The sequence below is a fragment of the Canis aureus genome, chromosome 9 (assembly GCF_053574225.1).
Source record: "Canis aureus isolate CA01 chromosome 9, VMU_Caureus_v.1.0, whole genome shotgun sequence".
Taxonomy (NCBI): Eukaryota; Metazoa; Chordata; class Mammalia; order Carnivora; family Canidae; genus Canis; species Canis aureus.
In genome coordinates, this window is record NC_135619.1 from 32,997,813 (window position 1) to 33,022,566 (window position 24,754).

Below are 24,754 nucleotides of genomic sequence, written 5' to 3' on the forward strand. Positions count from 1 at the left end.
CAGTTTATCCTGGACACATCTCTAAGTCATTAAAAAAAAAAAAAAAAAGGAATCAGTTGAGATATATTGTTAGAATAAGTCTGGGTAACCCACTTCCTTTTCCTTGCATGGTGGATTGAGAGTGCAATTATAAGTAGAAGATTGCTGGCCATTTTTTGTTTCTTTCCTTGAAACAGTTGGGGAGATGACTGAGAAGATGATAAATTATCAGTTCCTTAAAACATTTTGAAAGAAAAAGCTCCATACTCCTTTGCGGTAGTTTTTCCATTTCTTGAATGCTCTTGGGATGAGCAGCAACAGAAGTATCCATTTCCAGGTTAAATGAACAAGAAAGATGTGTGTTTAAGTTCCACTGTGATTAAAAATCATATACAGCTTATTACATCCAGTTAATGTAAGTGTAATTATGGGTAACAAATGATCATTAAGAACACAAGAAGGTTTAGACATTCTTTCCTAAGTCCCTCCTCTCTAAGGATTGTTGAAAACCCAGACCAAGGTAACTAATAAGAGACATTAATGCGGAGACTCGGGATGCCTGGGTGGCTTAGCAGTTGAGCGCCTGCCTTCAGCTCAGGGCATGATCCTGGTGTCTCAGGATTGAGTCCCACATCAGGCTTCCTGCATGGAGCCTGCTTCTCCCTCTATGTCTCTGCCTTTCTCTTTCTGTCTCTCATGAATAAGTAAATAAATAAAAATCTTTAAAAAAAATACAGAGACTGAAAATAACTACTGACCCTAACAGTAGCAGCATCTTCTTAATTTTATTTTTCCTCTTGGGTCCTCTTGGGTCCCTCTTGGGACCTTCTCTTGGGTCCACAACAGTGGCTGTTGTTCCTCTTCGAATGTCACCCTCACTCTTCTGCAGACTGTTCTGGCATGAGCCTTTTCATGTACCAGAGTCCTGAGAGAATTTGCTCCAAGTTTTTTCCAAGTACAGTTTTGTTCTTGTTATTGTACTTTGGTTTTAACAAATTTTATTTCCAAGAATACCTTGCTCCACCCACCGTCGTAGTCTGAAAAAATGTTTACCTCTCATCACTCAGTAGCAGGGAATGCCTTCCTTATTTCTATGTACTTGTATAGGTTGAGATTTTTTTTTTTTAACCAAAATATACAGAGGAGAATACTTATTTTCAAATTGTTCACAGATCAAAATGAAAACAGAGTTCCCCATTCACTGGAAGCAAAGCTGCCATAGCATTCATGATCTGTGTCTTCTCTTAAGTGCCCTCCCTGACAGCAACTGCTCAGTGCTGTAGTGTTCTGCTATGTTCATGTCCTCAGTATGGTGAGCTCTGCTTGGGTATCCCTTTACAGTTTCTGCCCTGATGAATCAATGACTCCATGGGATGATTCGACAAGACCAGATTCAATTGTTGGGGCACATACGGTCCAAGAATGACCTCCAGCAGGGTGTCTGGGTAGAAAAGAGAAGACATCTTCTCTTTGCTCTCTTGTTGGAATTTAGAATTGAGGAAATTCAGAACCTGAGCATGTTAGGTTTAGGAAACTGATTTGGAAGCCCACCAGATTGACCTAGGCAGTAATTACAAATTATAAGGATGAGGACCAAAAGAATGGGGACAACACAGCAGAGATGCACTGAGAAGGTGTGGGTGAGGGTGCCTGCAGTCCCTGAAAGAAAGGGAGGAAGACAGATTGACACAGAAGTTTGTATACAGGCACCTAGCAAAAGCTACTTAACTCCTGATTGCTTTTTGTTTCCAATTTAAGGTCCCCCATGCTTTTATTTCGGGACACCTTGACTAAGCCAACTTTGCCTCTTATGACCAGATGAGTCTTGACAACATTAGTAAAATTTGTTGAGTTTTTGTTAAATATTATAACACTGTAACTAATGGTATTATAGCAACCAAGATAAGTTAACCAAAAGATACATAATGTAATTGTTGTCCTCCTGCTACCACTTGTCAACTGCGAATTTTTTTTTCTAAATGCCTTGACATTAGAGAGTAATTGGAAAACTCCTAGAAATTGTCTCTTGCCAATGTTCATTAAAAAATAAAATAGCATCAATATCAGAACTCAGAAGTCCATAGCATATAGTTCTTTATTACTTCATTTTAATGAATATTTTATGAAACTAGTAAGTTGTTATATAGGACATTAAAAAAGGCTACGACAAAGATTTGTGCTGAATATATGATCTGGAAATCACAATACGTTTGTGTTTCATTCTCATGGTGTGATAGTTGACATCAAATTACTCTTAGTAAGGAATGCCATGTTCTTTTTTTTTTTTTTTGAGATTTTATTTATACATGAGAGACACACAGAGAGAGGCAGAGACATAGGCAGAGGCTCCCCAGGATCATGCCCTGAGCCGAAGGCAGACATGCAACCACTGAACCACCCAGGCGTCCCGGGAATACTATGTTCTGATGGCAGCTGAATGCAGAACTCAATGCTCTTTGGGGTAAAGTGAAAGAAGAGTATTTGGGAGCACTTACATATATAGATATCTTAAATATCTTACTGTTCATTTGTGTGAATATGGCTTGGCAATGGGGTATAATAAAGCTGTTATTTTGGCAGGTGGAGGATATCACTCACTGAGTAGGTCTTTCCAAACGAGTTGTATAGAATTTACAGCATCTGTGCTCACTTACATATTTCTCTTATGCAGTGTGTGTATCTTCTTTTATCAGCTTTCTGTGACTTTGTCATTGTTTTTGCCTTCTGTCAGCCCTCAGCTGTCATGGAAAGAGTAGATGACTTAGAGTGGAGTGGAACATAATGCCATCTGTAAGTGTAAGCAGGTAAATACAGACTTAACTCATTGGTCAAGTGAATAACAGGCATTCATGTGTGTTAATATCTATCTGTTTGATCATCTTTGGTTTATATTCCCTACCCAGCCTTTCTAACTACACACATGCACACACACACACACACACACACACACACACACAGGAAAAAAAAAAAACAAGCGAACATTAATTGACTTAGAAACTATGTTTTTGCTCAGACAATGAAAAGGAAAATTTTCCTCGGGTAAGATAATTCTAATGGTAATTTCTTTTCCTTTAGAATTTTTAACTACAGAAGGCACACTGAATTCAGTGCTGGAGGCAGCCATCATCCCATGAAGAGATATTATTTGTCTCATTAGCACTGTGGGAGTGCCATGAAAGGGTCCATGACCTAGAGCCCATCTTGCTTTAATAATGGCTTAACACTCATAAAAGATTTTAAATGGCTACATGAGACATATTTAAATATTAAACGCCATTCCTCTTTGTTGATTCACAAACCCCAATGAATAGGACTCCTTTGTCGCTTCCAAGATTGAAGAAATGTGCCTGGCTTCTCACGCCAAGGAGTGAACAAAACAAACCCAGGAACGGAAACACCTCACCTCTGCCCTGCTAACCCACTTGCTAACCTGAAAACCGTGCATCTCCAGGACTCACCAGCTGCCTTGAGTTCTCAGAAACAATTTTCATCTGTTTGATACCCATTTCTAATCCTTTCATAGGAGAATTAGGAAGATGGGCATATATATATGTATGGAGACTTTTTTCCCTAAATGCAACTTTTTGGCTTTCATCATAATGCAATCCATTTGCTATGGTTCCCTAGTGTTGCCTCAGATGAGATGGATCATACTTCTACTTGGTAAAACACTTTTTGTGATATCTAAATTTGAACAGAATGACGTTCATTGATTCTTCCGTGTATTTAAGTTTCAGTAAGGACTCACAAGCCTGGTAACAATGGGACTATTTTTCCAAAGCCTCGGGATGGAGTGTGACATTACATGAGAATCAGTGCTGTTTGTTTAAACAGAATGAGTCCTCCAAAATCAGCACCTGTCATCTAATTCCTAAGTGTGTGACGATCCTGTGAGGATGACAAGACCCAAAAAGGTTGTATTTGCCTTTCTTTCTTGCCTTCTGGTGTGGATGTCAGACCTATACTTTTAGAAATGCTTTTATTTACAGAAGAAAAAATTGAATCACAGACCCCTGTTCTGAGTAGAGCTGCCTGGAGAAAATGAGGTGGAAAGGTATTCTCAAGTACAGAGCAAGGCTATATGGGCCCAGAAACACTTGGGGTTTGGCAAGCTTTGTAGTATTCTTTAAATATTTGGGGTACAGTGGAACCAAACAGGTATTTTGCTCTAAATACCATTTCTCTTTCTTTTTTTCCCCAAACTGTATATGTTCTAGGGAAGGTTAATCTGTATATTTTGGAACCATTTGACCAGCATTCATCAAAATATTGCAAAATAAATACTAGATCTGGGTTCAGGGCATCTCTTGAGCTCTCCAATAAGCAGTTTTTTCCTTGGAATGCAAAAGTAAAATTTTGCTTCTTAAATTATGTCCCAGCCAGTGTGCAGAGCTTTATATGCATCTTGTATAAAACAGTGATGGGGACAATGCTTTTCCAGGGGCAAGGCCTTCAAAAATGGAACTTGCACATCTACGGGCTTTTCCACTGGAGCCTCCCCGCTTGGCTCTGCTGGCATTAGATCTCTCCTGGTGCAGCCACTGCCCCAAGTTTTTCCCAGCTACTCCTATGCCTGGTGTTTCTGAACCCCAACATTCCATGTTTATTTAAAGTTATATTTTGTTCATCATGGAGTTTGATGCATTAATTTTATTCTTAAGACAGAAATATTATTTACCTTGATGGCTAAGTTTTTTGACGTCTTCTTACATTTTGTGCCTGAGGCATGTACCCTACTTGTTTCACCCTCATCCCCATCTCACCTCCTTCCTGGGGCTTCCTTGTCCCTTTCATTCTGTGGCTCACATCTAACTGCACATGGCATCTGGATAAGTCTTACAGGAAGGGTGGTGTGGAGACCTTGGGAAGAGGTTAGTTAATCTCAAAGTGGGTCTCTGGGCCCATAACCCAGTGGAGGCTCCCCAGGACATTGTGTGAGGTGGGAAACAGTGGTAGAGCTTTGGTACTAGCCCATTCTTGACGTTTGGGTACTGGATGGTCTGTATCCAGTGCCAGTCATGTGCCCCCTTCTCACATTGATTTGAGTTAGTGCTTAGGCCATGGGATTTGTAAATTTCCTCTTGTCGGGAATTATCTGCGAGTGCAGAGTAAGCATGGAATAAATACACTTGCTCCTAGGACATGATCTTCTCCCCTCAATATGATGATTTCATTTTAATCTAATACAGATTGAAAACAAGCAACATTTCATTCCCTCAATTATCATTCCAGTGATACCTACGGGTAGATCCAGAGCCAGAGAAAAGGGAAGAAATTTGAGTTTACAGAGAATGTTGTTGTCAAGATTGGCTTTTAATTCAAGATCTTTCTTTTTTTTTTTTTTAAGATTTTATTTATTTATTCATGAAAGACACAGAGAGAGAGAGGCAGAGACACAGGCAGAGGGTGAAGCAGGCTCCATGCAGGAAGCCTGATGTGGGACTCAATCCTGGGACTCCAGAATCACCCCCTGGGCCAAAGGCAGATGCTCCACCACTGAGCCACCCAGGCATCCCAGTTCAAGATCTTTCTATTCATGATGGCTTATCGGAAATGGTTATTGCCAATAATGAGTGAGCAGGGCCAGACCCTGTGTCAAGTATCTTCTTAGGTTCATGTGTTGTCATTTAAACAATACAACAGTCTGGAGGTGGGACTATTATTGTTTCCATTTTACATTAGAAAACTGAGCCTTAGAGAAGTTACCCAGATAGGTAATAGTAGGATCCAGAACTTCCTAACTCAAAGCTTCAGTTCTTATTCTTGTTCCACACACTTCCGCTCCACATAGGAGAAGAGCCGTTTCCCCTCTTTTATGGGCATGCTAATAGCAGTGTCTTTCATATTAAGACACTGAAAGAATAAAATGCTATAATTCTTTTATTACAATTTCTGTTTCAATGTTTTTTTCAGTCTATTTTTTTAATATTTTATTTATTTATTCATGAGAGACACAGAAAGAGAGAGGCAGAGACACAGGCAGAGGGAGAAGCAGGCTCCATGCAAGAAGCCCGAAGTGGGACTCAATCCCAGAATCTCGGGATCACACCCTAAGCCAAAGGCAGACGCTCAACTGCTGAGCCACCCAGGCATTCCTTTTTTCAGACTATAATGAAAAAAATTTTCAGTATCTAAATCATAGCAAAGCCAAGTCTTTTTTTTTTTTTTTTTTTTTTTGCCATGTTATAGCCCTCACGATACTTTTCTTCTAGAGTTCCAGAGCCTAGGTTGATGCAAGCAGGTGCCCTTGATCCAGTTTCTGCAAGCCTAGATGGAATCAGATAGCATTTTACTGTAAGCATTTTGGGGATGAGCTGAGGGATAGGAAACTCTCAAGAATTCACATTCATCTGGCAGCCAAGTATGCCTGTCTGCTAACCTTAAAATCCTGGATCTAGACCTATTATGTATTCTTTACTGGCTCCTGCTCTAAGCACACTACAGATTCTGTGAGGAATTCCCAGCAGATTGCTCTGGTCATTCTCTTCTGGGAAGGCTTTGCACCTGGCCTCCAAAACACCATTGAGAGCATCCCCTTGACTATTTCTTCACCAAATCCCCAGTCTATAGACTTGGCTTATTTCTTGGGCATCTGATTTAAAGAATGTGGTGCCTTGGGTCCCACCTTCATGTGGGACACTGTCCCCTCACTCCCACCCCTAAACTTGTGAAGTTCAAATGAGGAGGTTTTAAAGGAGGAGCTCTTTAGCTTAATAAGGCAATTTAAGGGTCTGGGATTGAGAGCACAACAGCCTGTGTCCAGGACTGGTTATGTAAGAGAGTCTCCAAGAGAGGATAGACATGGTTTTTTACAAATAAATAAGGCAAAAAAAGCCTACACTCACGAGTGCCACAGCTGGGAAGCAACTATGAGCAATGAATTTCTCATGCTAACAAATCCAAGCTCTTTGGAAAACAGATGTTGAGCCCTGGGACTGGCACTGGATCTCCGCTGGCAATAACTGCAAGGTTCAGAGATGGAAGGGTATCTAGAGACCATTTGTTCATAAACACAGCTGAGGGCCAGTAACCTGCTTTAATGCCCTGTCTGGGCTGCACTGGTGGACTCCTTCCATCCAGCATTTCCACAAGAAGACAGGCATGCAAGGCTTCTGCAGCCCACACTCTAGAGAAATAATTAAACAGTTTTTCTTAACCTCTTGAACTTTTCATTTATTATTGCCATCCATTATGTCTACCTTCTCAAATCGCAGAATCCCGAAACTGAGCTCTGGGGTCAAGGGTTTATTGTTTAATGGAGATAGAACATTTTGTAAATTGCACGAAGTCACAATGTTTATAATAGAAGCTTCTGGTGTACTGAATCTTTTCCATTTAACAAACAGTGAGCTTTGACATGTGTTCTTCTTACATAGCAAGAAATTTGGGGTAAGTGCAGTACTGGCATGAACACGTTACCAAATCTTTCCTGTAAACCAAGTGACATCCACAGTCAAATAAAAACATTCTTTCCACCAAATACCAGGAAATGCTAAAAGTATCACTATTCTTCTAAGGTCATGCTAAAATGAAGTTTTGGCTTTTAGAACACAAAGTAAGGATGAAGAAGGCCAACATTTTTGTCCAATACACATTTGCTGCTACAAGTCCTCAGGGACAACCTTCTGGTTCAAATATGAACATGTGTATGGAGGATTTTTCCTGGGACTTAACCTTCAAATGAAAAGTGTAAATATTTTAAGAAAATGTATGAATGTTAAAAAATATTCCTGTTTTCTTTGTTTTTACTAGAATTTGTACTTTCAAGTCAGAAACGGATTTACTTAAAACAAAGCAAACATCCTCAAAAATGTACCCAGCCAAAATAACCAATGTATAAATTCCTAAGATTAACAAAATATGAATATTCTTCAGTAAAGAATTCAAGAATTGGAAGTTCTTGAGAAGAGACAGAAAAGAATGTCTTCAACCTATAGTTTTAACCCTTTGTGTTGGAGCTCTAATCCTTTCCTTCCTCTTTTGAAGGAAAAAAATGTGCATGTATTTCTTTTGGGAATTTTTAAAGTTAATGCTACATAAAACATTTTGGACCATCAGTGTAGCTGATAAAAACCTATGTAGGGCAACCCGGGTGGCTCAGCGGTTTAGCGCTGCCTTCAGCCCAAGGCGTGATCCTGGAGACCCGGGATGGAGTCCTGTGTCAGGCTCCCTGGATGGTGCCTGCTTCTCCCTCTGCCTGTGTCTCTGCCTCTCTCTCTCTCTCTTTGTGTGTGTGTGTGTCTCTCATGAATAAATAAATAAATAGATAGATAGATAGATAGATAGATAGATAGATAAACAAACCTACGTAAAAAATCACCTTCCAAGAGTAACTAGCACAACAATGTTCTTAACGCTGAATAATTGGTTCTAGGTGCAGGATGTATTTAGGGCTCATTTTCATGAGGTCAAAACATATAAAATCCTTAAAATTTATATTTATAATGGTTCAGGCTGATTTCCCTGCAAAGCTACCCCCTCCCAAGCTGCTCACGGAAAGACAATGCTCACTCAATTTTTTCTCACTAAGTTTCTAAAATAATATTATAGTACTTAATATTTGTTTCAATAGACTTATTTGTTTATGCCACTGGACTCAGAGGCCTTTGCCGAGACTGTATTGCCATTCCTGCTTGGCCAGCAGGTGTCACTGTGGGTTTGGGTGGTAACCCAATTGACCATAGAAAAGAGTGACTCATGGGGGGTGGGAGGTGGATAATGACAGAAAGGGAAATATAAAAGCAGGTTCTTAGAGGAAGAAGTTAGTAAAATTCCCTTATGTTTCCATAGCCCTTTTTTTTAGAAGCTTGGAATTCTTTGTACTACCATCTTAGCTCCTGTAGACTCTGAAATGAATTCACTTGTGTGACATCTAATGATGCTCAATTAGTCACTGAAGATTAACTTCATTGGATAAAGTAGCAATAAAGATGAGCAAAATTGAGAAGTGGATTCTTGTAGTCCTTGTCTAATCTCATGTCTTACCTGTGTGTTTCATGGCTGTACATCTTTTTGAGCCATAGGCCCCTTTTCGTAACCTCAGAAATGTTACAAAGTCTTCCAGCTCTTTGATAGGTCATAGACACATAGCTTAAAATAAGATCTGGGCTATCACTAACCCCAGTGGTAAAATAAATTCAGTTTCATTAGTTGAAGGGGCATCTTGTCTGGAAAGTTGGTTCTTACAGTTCCTCCAAATCTGGATTGCTCATTTTCAAAAAAGCTAGCCTACCCAAGTCATATATCTTTCTGAATACATGGAATTTCTTAATAAATAAAATTTCAATTGGTAAAATTAACACATATTTCTTGAACAACTGTCAACTTTTCAAGAATGGATGACCATAAAACCTCCCTGCACAGAGAGGAATTCACAGCTGGCCTCATTTGAATAACAGGCTGTAAATTGATTTCTTTTTTGGCTTGGTACTTGGAAAGGACATCCATGTGCTGGTGCAGAAAGAAGACAGTTTGTTAAGAAAAGATACATGGTTTGACTTCTCCAAATAAGACTTAACGCATGTGTGAAACATCCCAATTTTAGTTGAGGTCTGAGGAAAACAATGCAGAAAAGGGTTTTGAAGGAAAATAGAATTCTTTTCTACATTCAGAAGAGCTTCTTGATTATGTTAACTCTAATATCTACTCTGAACTCTACCCATCTCAGATGATACGCCATTATCTCATGATGGAGTTGTAGTACCTCATTGGTTGAGGTTCTAAAACCCCGGGGTGGGGTGGAGGGCGTTGAAAACAAAAGCAATGTGCACTCTGTTATGAAGGTCCTGTGGTTTCTATCTGGTTTTGATTTCCTCACCTTTATGTGCAAGTCAAGTTCTTAATCATATAATACAGTCTTCTAGTGTTGGTTCTAATTAATAATTAAAATAATAAAGCTCAGGAAAAAAATTGATTAAATATGCCAGTTCAGAAATACTTGGAAAACTTAACTACAAAGTATGAATAATTGGTTTCCATCTAGCTTAGTCATCCATTCACAAAGATAAGTCACTCTGAAGTAAGATGATTTGTGTTCAGGAAAGAAAAATACAAAGGATAGCTTATAAGTAATTCCAAGTAAAATTTCCTCAGAATATCCATGCATATATATATGTCCCTTTCCTGACTCTGAGAAGGCTGTTTCCTTTGTAGAGAACAATGTGTCATTAACGTAACATCATTTTCTCTGGTGCTCAGAGATTAAGAATCACTTTTGCTTAAGGATTTCTGGCAGGATACATAGGAATCATAGCAACAGCCACTATAAGCACAAGCAGCTGATGGGTGTGGGGTGGGGAGAAGAGAGAGAAAAAAGAGGGATGTTAAGGTATAAAAATATTTATCCAGGGTAACAGAGCATCAACAGAATTTTCTTTTCAATGGCATGTATACATCTATGAAGAATGGAGTCCTTGACATTGGTTTATCCTTTGGAAAAATGCCCACTATTTCCATGACAACTTTTGAGACTGTTAGAAATAATGATGATCCTTATTTCCTCTGAACCACCATGCCCATTGTGTATTGTAACTGCTATTGAACCCTTAATCCCATATGGCTGGGTATTTTGTGTATGTGTAAGCATGTGTGTACACATACTTGTGTGCTTTCCCCAATAGGAGTCTAGTTTCTAGGACAGGAATTGCATGTTATGTATCTCATGTCCCTTAAAACTTGTGCCTTGATACAAAGCACGTGGTAGGACTTAAAATGAATCTTTGTGGAGCGAATGAAAATTATAAAGGATACTTTTGTTTGGCAAGCATTAGTATTGCTAGATTACTTTTATGTAGTCCATATAAATAATTCACTTCTTGTGGCTCCATATCCTGATTTGAAAATTATGCATTTACTGTGTTTTCATAGATATTAATGGGAGCTACTAAAATGAGAAGTTGTTTCTAGGTTGGTGGTCTTAGGCCTGGTATTGAATGAAAAAGATGAGGTAGATTTTAATTGTGGAGGGACGCCTGGGTGGCTCAGTGGTTGAGTGTCTGCCTTCACTCAGGGCGTGATCCCGGAGTCTGGGATCGAGTCCGGCATCGGGCTCCTTGCATGGAGCCTGCTTCTCCTTCTGCCTGTGTTTCTGCCTCTCTCTCTGTGTCTCTCACGAGTAAATAAATAAAATCTTTAAAACAATTTTTTTATTGCAGAAAAAATAAAACTCCACTCATTGCTTTGCTAAAGTTTGACAGTGTGCACGATTTTTCCTGTTTATTTCAGAAAGAACAACAGTAAGACATCAATTTTCTTTAACTTCAGCATGTAATGTAAAAAGGAAAGAGAATGGAAAAAAGCAGGTAGAAGTAACCAATCTGACATTGTGATATTTCTTGTCCTTAATGTCAAATATTTTGTTTAAAAAGCATAGTTTAAAAGTAAAACTATAAATATAATAACCTAATTGAAAATCTAAAGAAAAATGATTATATTTATGCTTTGGTACATGAGGTTTAGCTATTATGAACCAGATGGTATTATGTTTCTGTTGGAAAAATATTTTTAGAAGTTATTTAAAGAATTATAAAATGAAACAAATCAAGTCATTACTTATACTTTTTTTGGGTGGAGAGGACAGTGTGAGGAAAATGTGCAGAAAAGACTAATGTTTGTATCTAATGATTTCATTATCATGTTTCTACTTTCTTTGTCATCCAGGGTAAACTCTAAGGATATGTCATGAATTCCTGAGCCACAATAAATCTGTGAATGTCAGACTCTGTGTGTGGGTAAAATGGATAATTTTCTGACCTTTAGTAAGCTTTCACTAAAGCAAAGGAAGTCCCTCCACATAATGTTTCCCCACTACAAAATACTGGCAAGAAGCCAAAGTATGCCCTTTGGCAAATCTCCAATCTGGATGGCTTTCCTGGAGCTAGAAGACATTCATGAATCTACCCAGCCCTGCACTTTTTTTTTTTTTTTTCTTTTTTTCAGAAAGGCCTTGGAAAGACCTTTCCAATGTGTAACCTGCTGAGGGAGATGTGAGAACACATTAATCATGGATTTCTTCAAAAGAAACTTGGGGCTGTACTGCTCTAATGCAACAGGTCCACCTTCCTGCCCAGTGTGAGCCGCAAGGCTATCGCAAAAATACTGCAGATAATCTAGAATGGATCCAGCTGAAAACTAAGGGTATGATAAAAATGAATTAGAACTTATTGACTCTTGGAGCTGAGGTTCAGCCACGGTTGGCTTTACTTCTGAAGGACAAAACTGATAGTAAGTAAAATATTTTAGTAAAGATATTGTTTATTCTTGTTATTCCTAAGTTTTATTCCAAATCTCAAATCATTCCCATCAAACAACAAACAACAAAATGGGTTGTTTATAATTCAACCCATTTTCATTTTTAGTCATCACAAGTTAGAATACTACAGTTTTTTTCTCTTAAGACTCAGGTGTCTGGTATTTAAAACTTGCTTGGACATTTCCAGAGCCTGACTAAGGTGAACCTATATTCCAGTGTTATCTCTTGCCATTCCACAAATTTACACCATCATCCAGCTAATTCACATGACTTTCTCTTCCTCTGTCCATGACTTTATTTCAGCTTGGAACATCTCACAAGCTTCATTTAAGCCCAACTCATCTTCTATAGCCCAGGTAAAGTGTACTGCCTCCCCAAAGCATTCCACCCCACCCCTTATCTAATAGAGACTCAAGCCTCCCAATTCTTGGGGTATTTGAGGTGATTCTACGTTAGTGACACAACCTGAATTGCATCAGAATTATTTGTTTGTGTGACCTACAACTAGAAGGCAAATTTCTTGACACTAAGTGTGATTTTTCATTTGCATACCTATAATGTTTAGTATAAACTACCTCTTCAACATTTGTTGAAAGATTAAAATGTGAAAAATGTGAAACTATCTTAAATACTGGCAATGAAATGTTCAAATTCCTTCTTTAAACATAAATGGTTCTGTAGAGAATATGAATTATAGACTTGTTTCATTTCCTTTAATCATGAATTACTCACTTTTTAATTCATGCTTTCGATAAGGCTTTGATTGGCTTTTAAGGACAATACATACTTACGGACCAAGAGGGCTTGACAATAAATGGAAAAGATTGTAGTTAAAATTTAGGTGATAAAACATACTTTAAACAATGTGAATATTGCTGATATATATTAGCACCAAGGTAACAGGTATCTTGAGCTACCATGCTCTGAATATTAAGGCCTTACTCTATCACCTCAATTCAAAACAAGTCTTAAGGGTCATCCTATCTTCAGAACACCCTGCAGGCTTCTTACAGCTTCCATTAGGACTGCACTGTAGCTCAAATTCTCCCTCTACCTAGTCCTGCTTCCTTTCTGTCTCTTCTCTTCTTCTCTATTGATGTTGTCCTCCAGAACCCAATAAGCTCCATCCTATCTCTGTCTCAGAGTCCACATCCTCAGGCCACCCAGCTTGTCTCTCTGCCCCACCCCACCACTACTCCGATTTTACTGTCACTCCAAATATAAATAGATTTCCTGCCAGATTCAGTCCTGTTAAGCCCCCTACCAGCTAGGCAAGATGTAACCCTCTCCCAAACTACAGATGATGGGGATGGCCAGGTGTTCTAGGTTAGGAAGGAAAGGAATGAACAACTGAACAGGAATCAAGAATTCAGACTAAAAACAGGTAGAGAAAGTACCAAGTGATATCAATTATAAAGGGGCCATGTTGGAGAAGCCATGAATAGACATTTTTCCAAAGGAGATTTACAGATGGCTAACAGACACATGAATCAACATTATTCATCATCAGGGAAATACAAATCAAAACTAAAATGAGATATCACCTCACACCTGTCAGAATGGCTAAAATTAATAACTCAGGAAACAACAGATGTTGGCAAAGATTTGGAGTAAGGGAAACCCCCTTACACTGTTGGTGGAAATGCAACCTGGTGCAGCCACTCTGGAAAACAGTATGGAGGTTCCTCAAAAAGTTAAAAATAGTACTACCCTATGATCCAGCAATTGCATTACTAGGTATTTATCCAAAAGATAAAATAATACTGATTCGAAGGGGCACGTGTGCCTTGATTTTTATAGCAGCATTATCAAAAATAGACAGATTATGGAAAGAGTCCAAATGTCCCCCGACTGATGAATGGATAAAGAAGTTTGGTATTTACATACAATGGGATATTGCCCAACCATAAAAAGAATCAAGTCTTGTCATTTGCAACAATGTGGATGGAGCTAGAATGTATTATGCTAAATGAAGTAAGTCAGTCAGATAAAGACAATACTATCTGATTTCACTCATATGTGGCATTTAAGAAACAAAACAGGTGAACATAGGGGAAAAAAAAGGGAGAGAGGCAAGCCATAAATCAGACTCCTTCAATAATAGAGAAGAAACTGAATGTTCCTGGAGAAGAAGTGGTTTGGGGATGTGCTAAATGGGTGATGGGTATTAAGGAGTTCACTTGTGATGAGCACTAGGTGTTATATGTAAGTGATGAATTACTAAATTCTACTCTGGAAACTAATATTATACTATATGTTAACTAGAATTTAAATAAAAACTTGAATAAATAAATAAATGAGCAATTTTGGGATCAAGTAGGTAAAGAAGTTAGGAGAAGTAGGTAGTGAGCTAGGCTGTCACTGACAACCTATGAAGGATAATATGGCCCCAGGATTGGTTAGCCATGTGGATTTAAAGGTGTAAGGGATCTAAGTGATTCTAAGGTGGTTGTATCTCTTTGCCATGATGAAACAAAGTTTATAATATTACCCAGAGTTAATTCATGATAGAGGAAATGAGGGCAGGAAGAGTGAGGATCTGTGGAAGGAAGAGGTAAAACTAGAAACCTCATGATTTGATTAGAAACCAGCAACAGGGTTTACCTCAGAACATAGAACTTTTTATGATAAACATTACCTGTATATGACATTTAGGTATTAGGCTGAACCATGTGCAATTGTCAATATTTCATGTATTTGACCTACAAAAATGACCTACAATTTCATGTAGTTCAGTCTCAAAATTTTATTTCTTGACTGTCTTCCCATGCTGGAATGAAAATATTAGTTTGTTCAATACTGTATCACAGTACCCAGCACAGTGTCTAACACAAAGTAGGTACTCAATGCAAATCTTGGATGAATTAATTAAGAAATGAATTACTTAGCTCCAAATTTTTTAAACCACAATTTACTATATTACTTAACCCTTCCTCCATTATAAATAACAGAATTCCAATTTACATTAGATAAGCAAAGAAGAGAATTTATTGGTTCACACAATTAGGAGTTCTACGGAGATCAGGTTACTAGTTTCAGGTACAGTTAGATCCAGAGGCTTTAATAATGTTATAAATATTTGATCTCTTGCTGGCATTCACCTCTGGGTTTTTTTGTTTTTGTTTTTGTTTTCCATTTTGGCTTAATCCTCAGGCAAGACCTTTCAATTTGATGATTCCTAGTGGCTCCAGGCTTATTATCTATCATTAGCTTAGCAAATGCCGGTGAAAACAAAATGCCTCTTCAAATCAAAAGGCCCTGACCTTGACTCTCAAAGAAATTACTCTGGCAATATCTGAGAAGCTAAAGTAGGGAATCAGTCCACCTCAGTTAACTGGACTAAGAATGAAATGGTGGTTCCCTGAAGGAAAATCATGGTGCTGTTACCAAAATAATAATAGCCAACAAACTGAACCCTTATCTCCCAGGCACCAATCCCCTCAACAGCCCTGTGAGGAAAGCACTATTATTATCTCTACTATATACATGAGTAAATCAAAGTGTAGAGAAGTTGAGTAACTTGTTCAATATTGTAGCTGGGGAAATAACCCAGGATTAAAACATCAATAGTCCAATCTATGGCCCATTCCTTTAACCACCTCACTCTGCCATCTGAAAAAAGTTTAGGGATAAGGGAAAACATGACCGTCTACTTAGCTTATTAATTTATAGAGCCAATGATTTGGAAGCATCTAATTCACAGTGGTAAATGGAGAGTTACTGGTTCACTTGTCAAAATGTTGCTGAGGAGATAAGGCCATCCCAGAAGTTTTCTGGTTGCTAAGAAAGTAATTCCCTACAACTACAGGTCTTTCATTTTTTATTTCCTCCTACACCCTTCTCCACAGCTTGAATAATTTCCACCAAGTCAATTGATTCTGTTCAAAAATAATATTTGGAGCATCTTCCATGTGGAAGAACACTATTTGGTTGTTAAAAACATATTATTAAATATATGAGTTATATTATGTTTAGGTCCCTTTTAGCTTGGACATTCCAGTAGGTTCCGGATTTTTTTTTAAGATTTTATTCCTAAGCAATCTCTACACCCAATATGGGGGCTCACACCTATAGCCCCAAGATCAAGAGGTACACGCTTCACTGACTGAGACTGCCAGGCACTCCTGTTCAGGATGTATTTGAATCATCCATACTCTGGTTGACTCTTTAGAAGCTGGAGTTGCTCCCTGTAAAGATCATATGTAGCTCTCTTTTGTCTCTCTTTTCCCTAACCATTTCCTTGAGACTAACTTATCAAAGCTTACTTCTAACAAGTGGGGCATAGTGGAGGCTCAGATGTTCCATTTTCCCTCAAACATGGTGGATGGTGCCTGGTTGGAGGGAGTTCTGGAGAAATGAAGAGAACAGAGTCCTGAAAGTCAGTCCCCTTGCCTGAGATTGATGCATCTTGTCTTTGAAGTAGAATATCTAATTGGCCTTATTTCTTATAGAGTGGCAGTTAGGTGAAGGAGTTCTTACCAATAAGGTTCCTTCCCGGCTGATTCATGTACTCACAGCTGAGTGGTAATCTGTACTCCTTCCTGCAAATCAGAAACCTCTGCAATTTTTTAATTTCTGCCCTCTCATGACATCAGGTCTGTCTTGCCCAGGTGCTAATTCTGGCACTCACTGTGTCTAATTGGCTCCAACTCAGTTCAAGGTCATAAGTTTCCTGCTGGTTTAATCCAAATTATCAGTGAGTTTGATGTTAGATCAATGAATTTCTCTCATCCTATAAAATGTGGCCAGGGACCAGGATCATGTGGTATTAACATGGCCTTAGGACCACTCCTTCAGGATGGACCATGGTTGGAGAGCAATTTCCAGAGGAGTGTGCAGGAGTGGGGGTGGGATGACATGGAAATCATAAATATGTCCGCTGAATCTTCCAAAATTGTTTCCTATTGTAAAACAAAGTGATTTCTTTGCTGATATATCTTCAGTGAGGGCTAATTTTCATGATGATAGTCTATAGATAATACTTAATCCTGAAGTGACTTCTGAATTCCTATGAGAACTAACTATGCTCACAAAGGTTTTTTTTTTTTCTTTTATTCTTTTTAACAATTACAGGTTGTTCACTTTCTTTGAAAATGGTAACCTGGGTATGCCCTACAGATAGCTCTCCATTAATCAGGACATTGGGTTATTCCCAATACCCATTTAAGCTGCACATGAAATTTTCCTGTATTTGGTCATTAAGTATAATTTCATGAAATAGAAAATACAGCATAAAATAATGATTTAAATTACCATATCAAAAGTCTTATAATTAATGAAGAGGGAAGACTGGCTGGCAATAATTAGAAAGTCATGCAATACCAGATGCTAATAGGGATGGGAGAATTCTATATTACAGGTAGGACAGACATTCTGGAGATTAGCACGCAAATACGAAGTGAAAATAAATATACATCTTTCCCATGACCCAGTAGTCTTACTCAGATATATCCCGCAAAAGAAATGCTTTCATTGTCTGAAGAGGTACAAAGGAGAATATTCAAAGCAGTATTACTATGGTATCTGGGACTGGTGGCAGCCTAAGTATCCATTCCTGGAAATAGTGGATAAGAAAAGTGTTGGGATGCATTCTATGTGAGAATATACAGCAGTTTGAAGTAATAAACCAGAGCTACATACAGGAGCATTGATGGGTCTTAATAAAAGAACTTTGAGTGAAAAAGTGACAGAAGGAGAGCTTCATGCAATATTACTTATGTAAATTAAAACAGGTACTGCACAAAACAATGCTAAATTATCCAAGGACATGTGGATATCCAAGGACATAGAGTAAACACCCTAGAAGGACTGCCTATGGGACGAAGGACAATGGAGTGGGGAATGAAAGATAAAGAGGGAAGATAACAAAACTTAAAAAGAGAGAGAGGGCTTTACATAAACAGATGCTAGTGAGCCACAAACTGAGGAATATGATAATTCTCAATATTATATACCCAAGTCCAAAGAAGAAAATAAGACAAGTCGAAGGGTGCAACATTTAGCTAGCCTAGGAGGGAAACCCACTTATAAGTGGGGAGAAAGCTCGAAGCCAGTGCCTCCTGGCTCTAGTTTCCTCCCTTCTTCTGGTCCCCAGCACTAACTGGAGCTGAGGTTATCTAGTCCTTGCTGCCCCAGAAGGTAGGAGAGGTTGGAGGCCACTGGTGAGGTTGAGTGCCCACTGGAACACTGACTATGAGATATGGGGGAAATGCAGGTAAGTCCTGAGCTGCAACCAGGGATCTCTATGAATACCAGCAGGAAGTGGCACCACTGCCACCTATGACTCTTTCAGACCTTGGTTTCTTCCCTGAAAAAGTGAAATGGTCTTATCTCAGACCTCTGTCCCAAAATCCCGATGGTTTATGATTCTCCCTCACACAAGCTCATCACTGATGAAAACATGTGGACAAACGATGCCCAGAAAGTACAAGCCCTCTCTTCTCTGTGGCCCAACTAAGGAAACAGCCTGCTGCCCTCCACATCCCAATGGCCAAGTGCACACGGGATCTCGTCCCAGTTGCCTTCCTTTTAGATAGAGGAGTCAGGCAAACACGTTTGCTCTGATCCTTTAAAAAATTCTTCCTTGGAATTCTTCTAAGGAAATGTGATATGCAGAGATAACTGATAAAACTGGCACATTTAAAGTTGCCATTTTAGGGGCTGTTTTATATTAATTATCCCTTTGGGTGATAAATTATCCAGGATCATCTGAAGAATAGGAAATAAGGTAGCATTACACTTTGTATAGAAACCATGTGAAAGTAAGCTCTTTTTTTAAAAAAAGCTGAAACTACAAATAGCGAGGACATTCTAAAATAAAGTGCTCTTTTCATCAAAGACTTCTTTTATTAGGAAAATACTGAAACTTCCCTGCTTCTTTATTTCTTCTGAGTATTTTCATTTTCTCCCTAAGACTTTAACATCTCTTGCCTCAATAGAAATGGACATTTATTCTGTAAGACAAAGCTCCAAGATTATTAAAATGAATATGAACACACAGCACCTCTTTTTCTGATAGTCAGCTCTCAGCTGCTCTCTAAAGATGTCAGTGTCCACCTTACCATTCAGAGTGATGAGCTTCATTAGAGGAAAGCTGCCAAGGGGTTATGCTCACTATGTAGCATGATCATGTTGCCTGAGCAGGGAAAAAAGTGTCTTTTAAGTGCCAGTGTTGAGTTGCACATTTACATTTCTCCTGATGAAGAAAGGCCCCTGCCAGATTTTCTGGTTTGGGAATACGTTCCACAGATTGACAGAGATGTTCTCCCCTGTAGAATCTGCACATTGCGGCACATTGTTGGGTCGGTAGTCAGATGGGCTGCTCTTTCCCCAAGGAAGATCCACCTCTCTATTGGTGATTACTGCAAAGGACCAGATGTTTTTCTTTAACCTCCTATTGGTTCTAATCTCCCTCAATCTTTGATCCCAGCCTCACTTGAAAGTAACCCCTCATTTAGCTCCTCTTGGGTGGTCCTCGTGGAGATTTAGTTAATTCTAACTTCTTGTACAGTCTTCCCCCATGTGCTTCCATGGTAAAATTCTACCTTTCTAATTGCTAAGAGGAAAATTGTTAATCCTTTTGATTCAGGGAGCAGTGTAATAGCCTGAAAATTGGCAACTTAATTGAAAAACTCAGAAATTGCTGACTCCTCGTGGTAGCCCTGTAATAGCATTTCCTTCCCCATTCTTTGTTTTTTTTTTCTCCCAAAGTAAAATAAAATAAAATATGAAATGAAATGTTATTTTATACGTACTTATAAAAGATTCTCCTCTTATTATCTCTCTATTCCAAGATTCTGTTTGGATTTCTATGCATGCTCTCAGGTATTTTATAGGTCGTTATAGATCAGCTTAATGGGTTATTACAGAAAATACTCACCAGAATACAGAAAGGACATGTGACGCTGACAAATGGGAAATAGAAATTCTTCCCCTCCCTCCTTTTCCATTATGTAAGAATAAACAACTTAAATTGCTACTCTTCAATTCCCAGGGTTGTCTAGGCTACATATGTCAAATGTCAGTGTGTGTTTTGGAGATTAGGTTATTCTGCAAAGCGACTGGTATATATTAGTATTCTCTTGACTTCATTATCAAAAGTGAACTAAGCAAGCTAGTTTTTTGAAAGAGATTTCCAATTTTGCTTTGGGTTCATAAAAGTAAATTCTCTAAAAATTCTGGGAATAAAAAGGTTTCTGGGTTCTTGGCATAGACCATTGATCTAACTTATGAATAGAGAAAAGGTCAAGGATTTTGCTTATTTGTTTTCCATAGGCACTTTAAATTTTAAAAGATTTGGAGACTTTTAAGGGACTTTTAAGAGACACTTAATTTGTTACAGATGCATTAACATATTGAATTTATGTGAAAGAGTGAAGGCCAGGCAAAGGATATTGGGTTCATTATTTATTAGTGGAGCTAGTGAAAACTTCCCTGTTTTAACCAAGTGGTGGTTTGGCCCCTATTCAAGAAGCCATCTCTTAATATTGCTGTCCCCAGCAATTATTGTACACTAAGAGGGTGGTTGTGCCTTTACTATACCCAACCATATTGGATTCTAGACTCTGCAAGTCTATCTTGCCTCTGTCTGGACTGGACATGATGCTTCTGGGTAATCATTTCAAAGTATGAAATGCTACTCTTGCTTTCTGCTCAAAATGAAACTCATGAATGAGGCCTACAATTGTGCAGAGTTGGAGTTCTCCCCATCATATCTCATTTCCTGTCATATCCCCCATACTTTCTCCATGCCCGATACACTGGCTTTTTCTCAGTGTCTCTTACCATGCTCTCTCCTCCTGAATGGAAAACTATTCTCTGATAGTCACACAGTTTATTCCTGTTCAGTGTCTGTCTCCTCATGAAAGTCATCCCTTCTTGACTGTGTCATGTTGATTATGGCAAGCTCTCATATTATCATGTTCTTCACATCACAGTTTTAATTTTGCATTTGTGTCTTATTTAATTGTCTTTCTACTCCACTATTTTGAGAGTTCCACAAGGGCAGAGGCAGGGTTAAGTATTCTTCGCTCTTCTGTCTCTAGTGCTTAGGAAGCTGTAGTAAGTATTTGCTAAATGTCTGTGGAATGAAAGAAAGAATAAGTGAATTAATAAGGAATGATTGAATGTATAACATTAAGATTCCCTTGAGCTATATCTGACAATTTCATGTATGAATTTCAACATATTTTTTTTTTCTGAAGTCTTTACGTTTGGATGTATCTGCATCTCCTCTCTTATATTATTAAATTTCTAGAGGGTGAAGACTGGCTTTCAGTCTTCTGAGATGTTTCTCTTGTCCAGTTCTTGGTGCAGTCTCAGACAGTGGTAGGGGCCAGGACCACTCCTATGAGGTTATAGAAGAAACAACACAATAACATGCACTCTGCTTTTTCCTGCACAGAGAATTGCATTAAAATTAAAAAAGAGGAGAAGAAGTAGAGACAACAAAAACGACAAAGGCAGCCTGAAAGGTATGTGGGGAGGTATGTGGGTATGTGGACCTTGGTTAATGCCTCATCAGAATTTCAAGGCTGATTTAGTGTGTAAAAAGTCTGGAGTTTCTCTGAGCACCAGCCTGCAGTGGCCACTTTTGTATTTTACCCCTCCTGGGGAAATATGCCTTGACTCCACTGGAATCATAACTGTCAAAGTCAGGGCACCTGGATGGCTCAGTCGGTTAAGGATCTGCCTTCAGCTCAGGTCATGATCTCAGGGTCCTGGGATTGAGTCCTGCATTAGGCTCCCTGCTGAGCAGGGAGCCTGATTCTCCTTCTCTCTGCCCCTCCCCCTGCTCATGCTCTCTCTCTTTCTCTCAAATAAATAAAAATCTTAAAAAAAAAGTAACTGCCAACGTCATATGGCATTAGCTATGCAAATTGCTAACCATAAACAATTCTGTCCTGTAATAATATAACTCAAAATGGAAAATTACAATTGACCATGCTGTGTTCCAGTTGCCTATCATTCTCTTTATCCTCTCATTTAGTCTTATGAAGCTTCTCTCCCTTTACAACTTTTTTCAGTTACAACAGAGTTCGAAGACCCTCAGTGTGACCCCTCAGGGACCCTGACCACACTGGTTGATAACTGAAGGACAGCTATCAACAAGTGACTTCCCTTAAATAATTGCTCATAACTGTAAAGTTTTATCAGATTATCTCAAGCAGAATCCAAAGTTTCTCTTACAAATTAGCCTTCACTGTAGGAACAGAAGCTAGAATCCAGTATTAAAATCAGTTTTATGAAGTTTTCCTACTTATTTTTGCTATTATTTCACATTTTAATTAATATTTTTCTTTAAAATTATATTATTGGGGAGCCTGGGTGGCTCAGTTTGTTAAGCGTCTGACTCTTCGTTTGAGCTCACGTCTTGATCTCAGGGTTATGAGATCAAGCCCCATGTCGGGCTCTGTGCTCAGGACAGAGCCTGCTTGGGATTTTCTTTCTCCCCCTGTATCCCATCACCACCAGCCTGCAGTGGCCACTTTTGTATTTTATCCCTCCTGGGGAAATAAGTAGTATTAAAATAAATAAGTAAATCTTTTTAAAAAGCTTAAAAAATTAAATTGTGTTCTTGAGAGATTTAAAGCAAGAATCCATTTTTTTCCTCCTACCCACATTTGTCTATGTAGAATTTATACTGTTGCATTGAATGAGACAAACTTTACCTTTTTTTTAATAAGAAAAGTTTATCTTTCTTTTGGTTACTACCAAAGGGACAACATAATTTTATCAAGTTATTTCTTCTCTACTCTATCCAGTACTTGTCAAATTTAGAAACAAAAATTAGAAAATCTCACACTTCCCAAACAAGTCCCTGTGGTAAATAGAACCTTAGACCTATCTTACCACACTGCTTATGATAGTGCTTCTAAAAAGCATTTAAACATAGGTAACCATGTGTCCTAAGAACTGGAACTATTGATTTATAAAGTTAAGTGTGAATAAAATCTAAAGATAAATAGCGTATCATTAAAAAGTGAAATAATATTATTTTGATTCATACTTGACAATTTTTGAAAGAATGTTAAGCTCTTACATAAATACATGGCTTCCCCAGCTGTTCAAATAGTATGATTAATTAAATGGATTCTGTCTGAAAACCAACACTGGCTCTTGTTCTCAAGTTGCAAATATGTCCAATGTAAAGGGAAATGAAAAAGTATTTCTGTAGTATCTACTGCATTTGAGGTAAAGAATTAGTATTGTTAAAATACCAAATACCAAAGTTCCTTAGTATGTGTTTGTGGGGTGTGTGTGTGCGTGTGATATTTTTTTTAATGGCAGGTAATTTTACCTATAATGAGCTTAGCGATTTGACAATCTCATCAATCTAGAATAAAACCAAGAATCTGTTAAAAGCCAACAAAGAAGACTGCTTAGAAGCCCAGATAGAGGTGATCAAAGTCCACTCACTACATTTCTTGCATTTAAATATAGAAAGAAAAAAGTCATAGATCTTCAATTAGAAAACTATTTTTATTTTATTGTGATTTAAATAATTTGCCTAGAGAGTACAAAGCATGAAGAAGTTGCTGAAGCAGATTGCAGTGGTTAACTGGGTTTGGAGAGTGGACAGGCTTAATCCAGAATACACTGGGGAGTCAATAAAAGCTTTGAGTAGGAGAGAGACATTATCAGACATGTTCTTTGGGAAAATTAATCTAAGTGCAAGAACATATTGCACAGGCTAGAAATCAAATGCAGTTATCAGACTATTTCATTAGTCCAGAGACTATGGCAGTAATCCAGATGAGTAGTAACAAGATTCCAAACAAGGGTACAGGGAAGAAAGTAAAGTCTTAAGAAATTTCATGAAAAATGGGCAGCCTGGGTGGCTCATGGTTAAGCGCTGCCTTCAGCCCAGTGCGTGATCCTGGACACCTGGGATCGAATCCCACGTCGGACTCCCCGCATGGAGCCTGCTTCTCCTTCTGCCTGTGTCTGTCTGTCTGTCTCTCTGTCTTTCTCTCTCTCTGTCTCTAATAAATAAATAAAATCTAAAAAAAAAAAAAAAGAAAAGACATTTCATGAAATAGAATAGAAAGGACTTGGAATTGTTCAGGTTGGGAGACAAAGAAAAGAGAAAAATCAAAGGTATCTTTAAAAATTCAAGTCTATGATAGTGAAATGGTGCTCCAGGCAGAATTTAAAAACACAGGAAGAAGAATGAGTTTGGTGGGAGGTAGAGGACAATGGTGAACTCAAGTGTAATTTGAGGCACCAGCAGAATATCCAGGAAGGGATGTCTAACAGCAGCTACAAATGCAGCATCATACCATCTCTAGGACCAGCCAGAACAAAAGCTGTATCAGCTAATGTTTCCTGAGCACTTCCTAGGTGTGCAGTCCTCTCCTACAGATATTTCATGTATTTAATATTCATAGCTCTCCCATGACATAAGTACTATTTTAAAATTCATTTACAATTTTTATTTTTGATTAATTTTTAACATGTAAAAATAATTGCATAACCATTGCAAAAATTCAAACCATAGATAAGCATGAAAAGTCACAAGAAAGA

General features: G+C 38.3%; 1 long non-coding RNA gene across 4 annotated transcripts in view; it reads right to left on the reverse strand.

Moving 5' to 3' along the window:
* Positions 1-24,754, reverse strand: part of LOC144320090 (uncharacterized) — a 90,876-nt gene that overhangs the window by 8,138 nt on the left and 57,984 nt on the right. For 2 of the 4 annotated variants that reach the window (XR_013385675.1, XR_013385671.1), the window contains 2 exons: positions 21,014-21,308; positions 19,140-19,590 (listed from right to left, as the gene is read on the reverse strand). The exons of the other annotated variants lie outside the window; for them this stretch is intronic. This is a non-coding gene — a long non-coding RNA (uncharacterized LOC144320090). Of the gene's footprint in view, positions 1-19,139; positions 19,591-21,013; positions 21,309-24,754 lie in introns of those variants that run through there. 4 annotated transcript variants of the gene reach the window in all.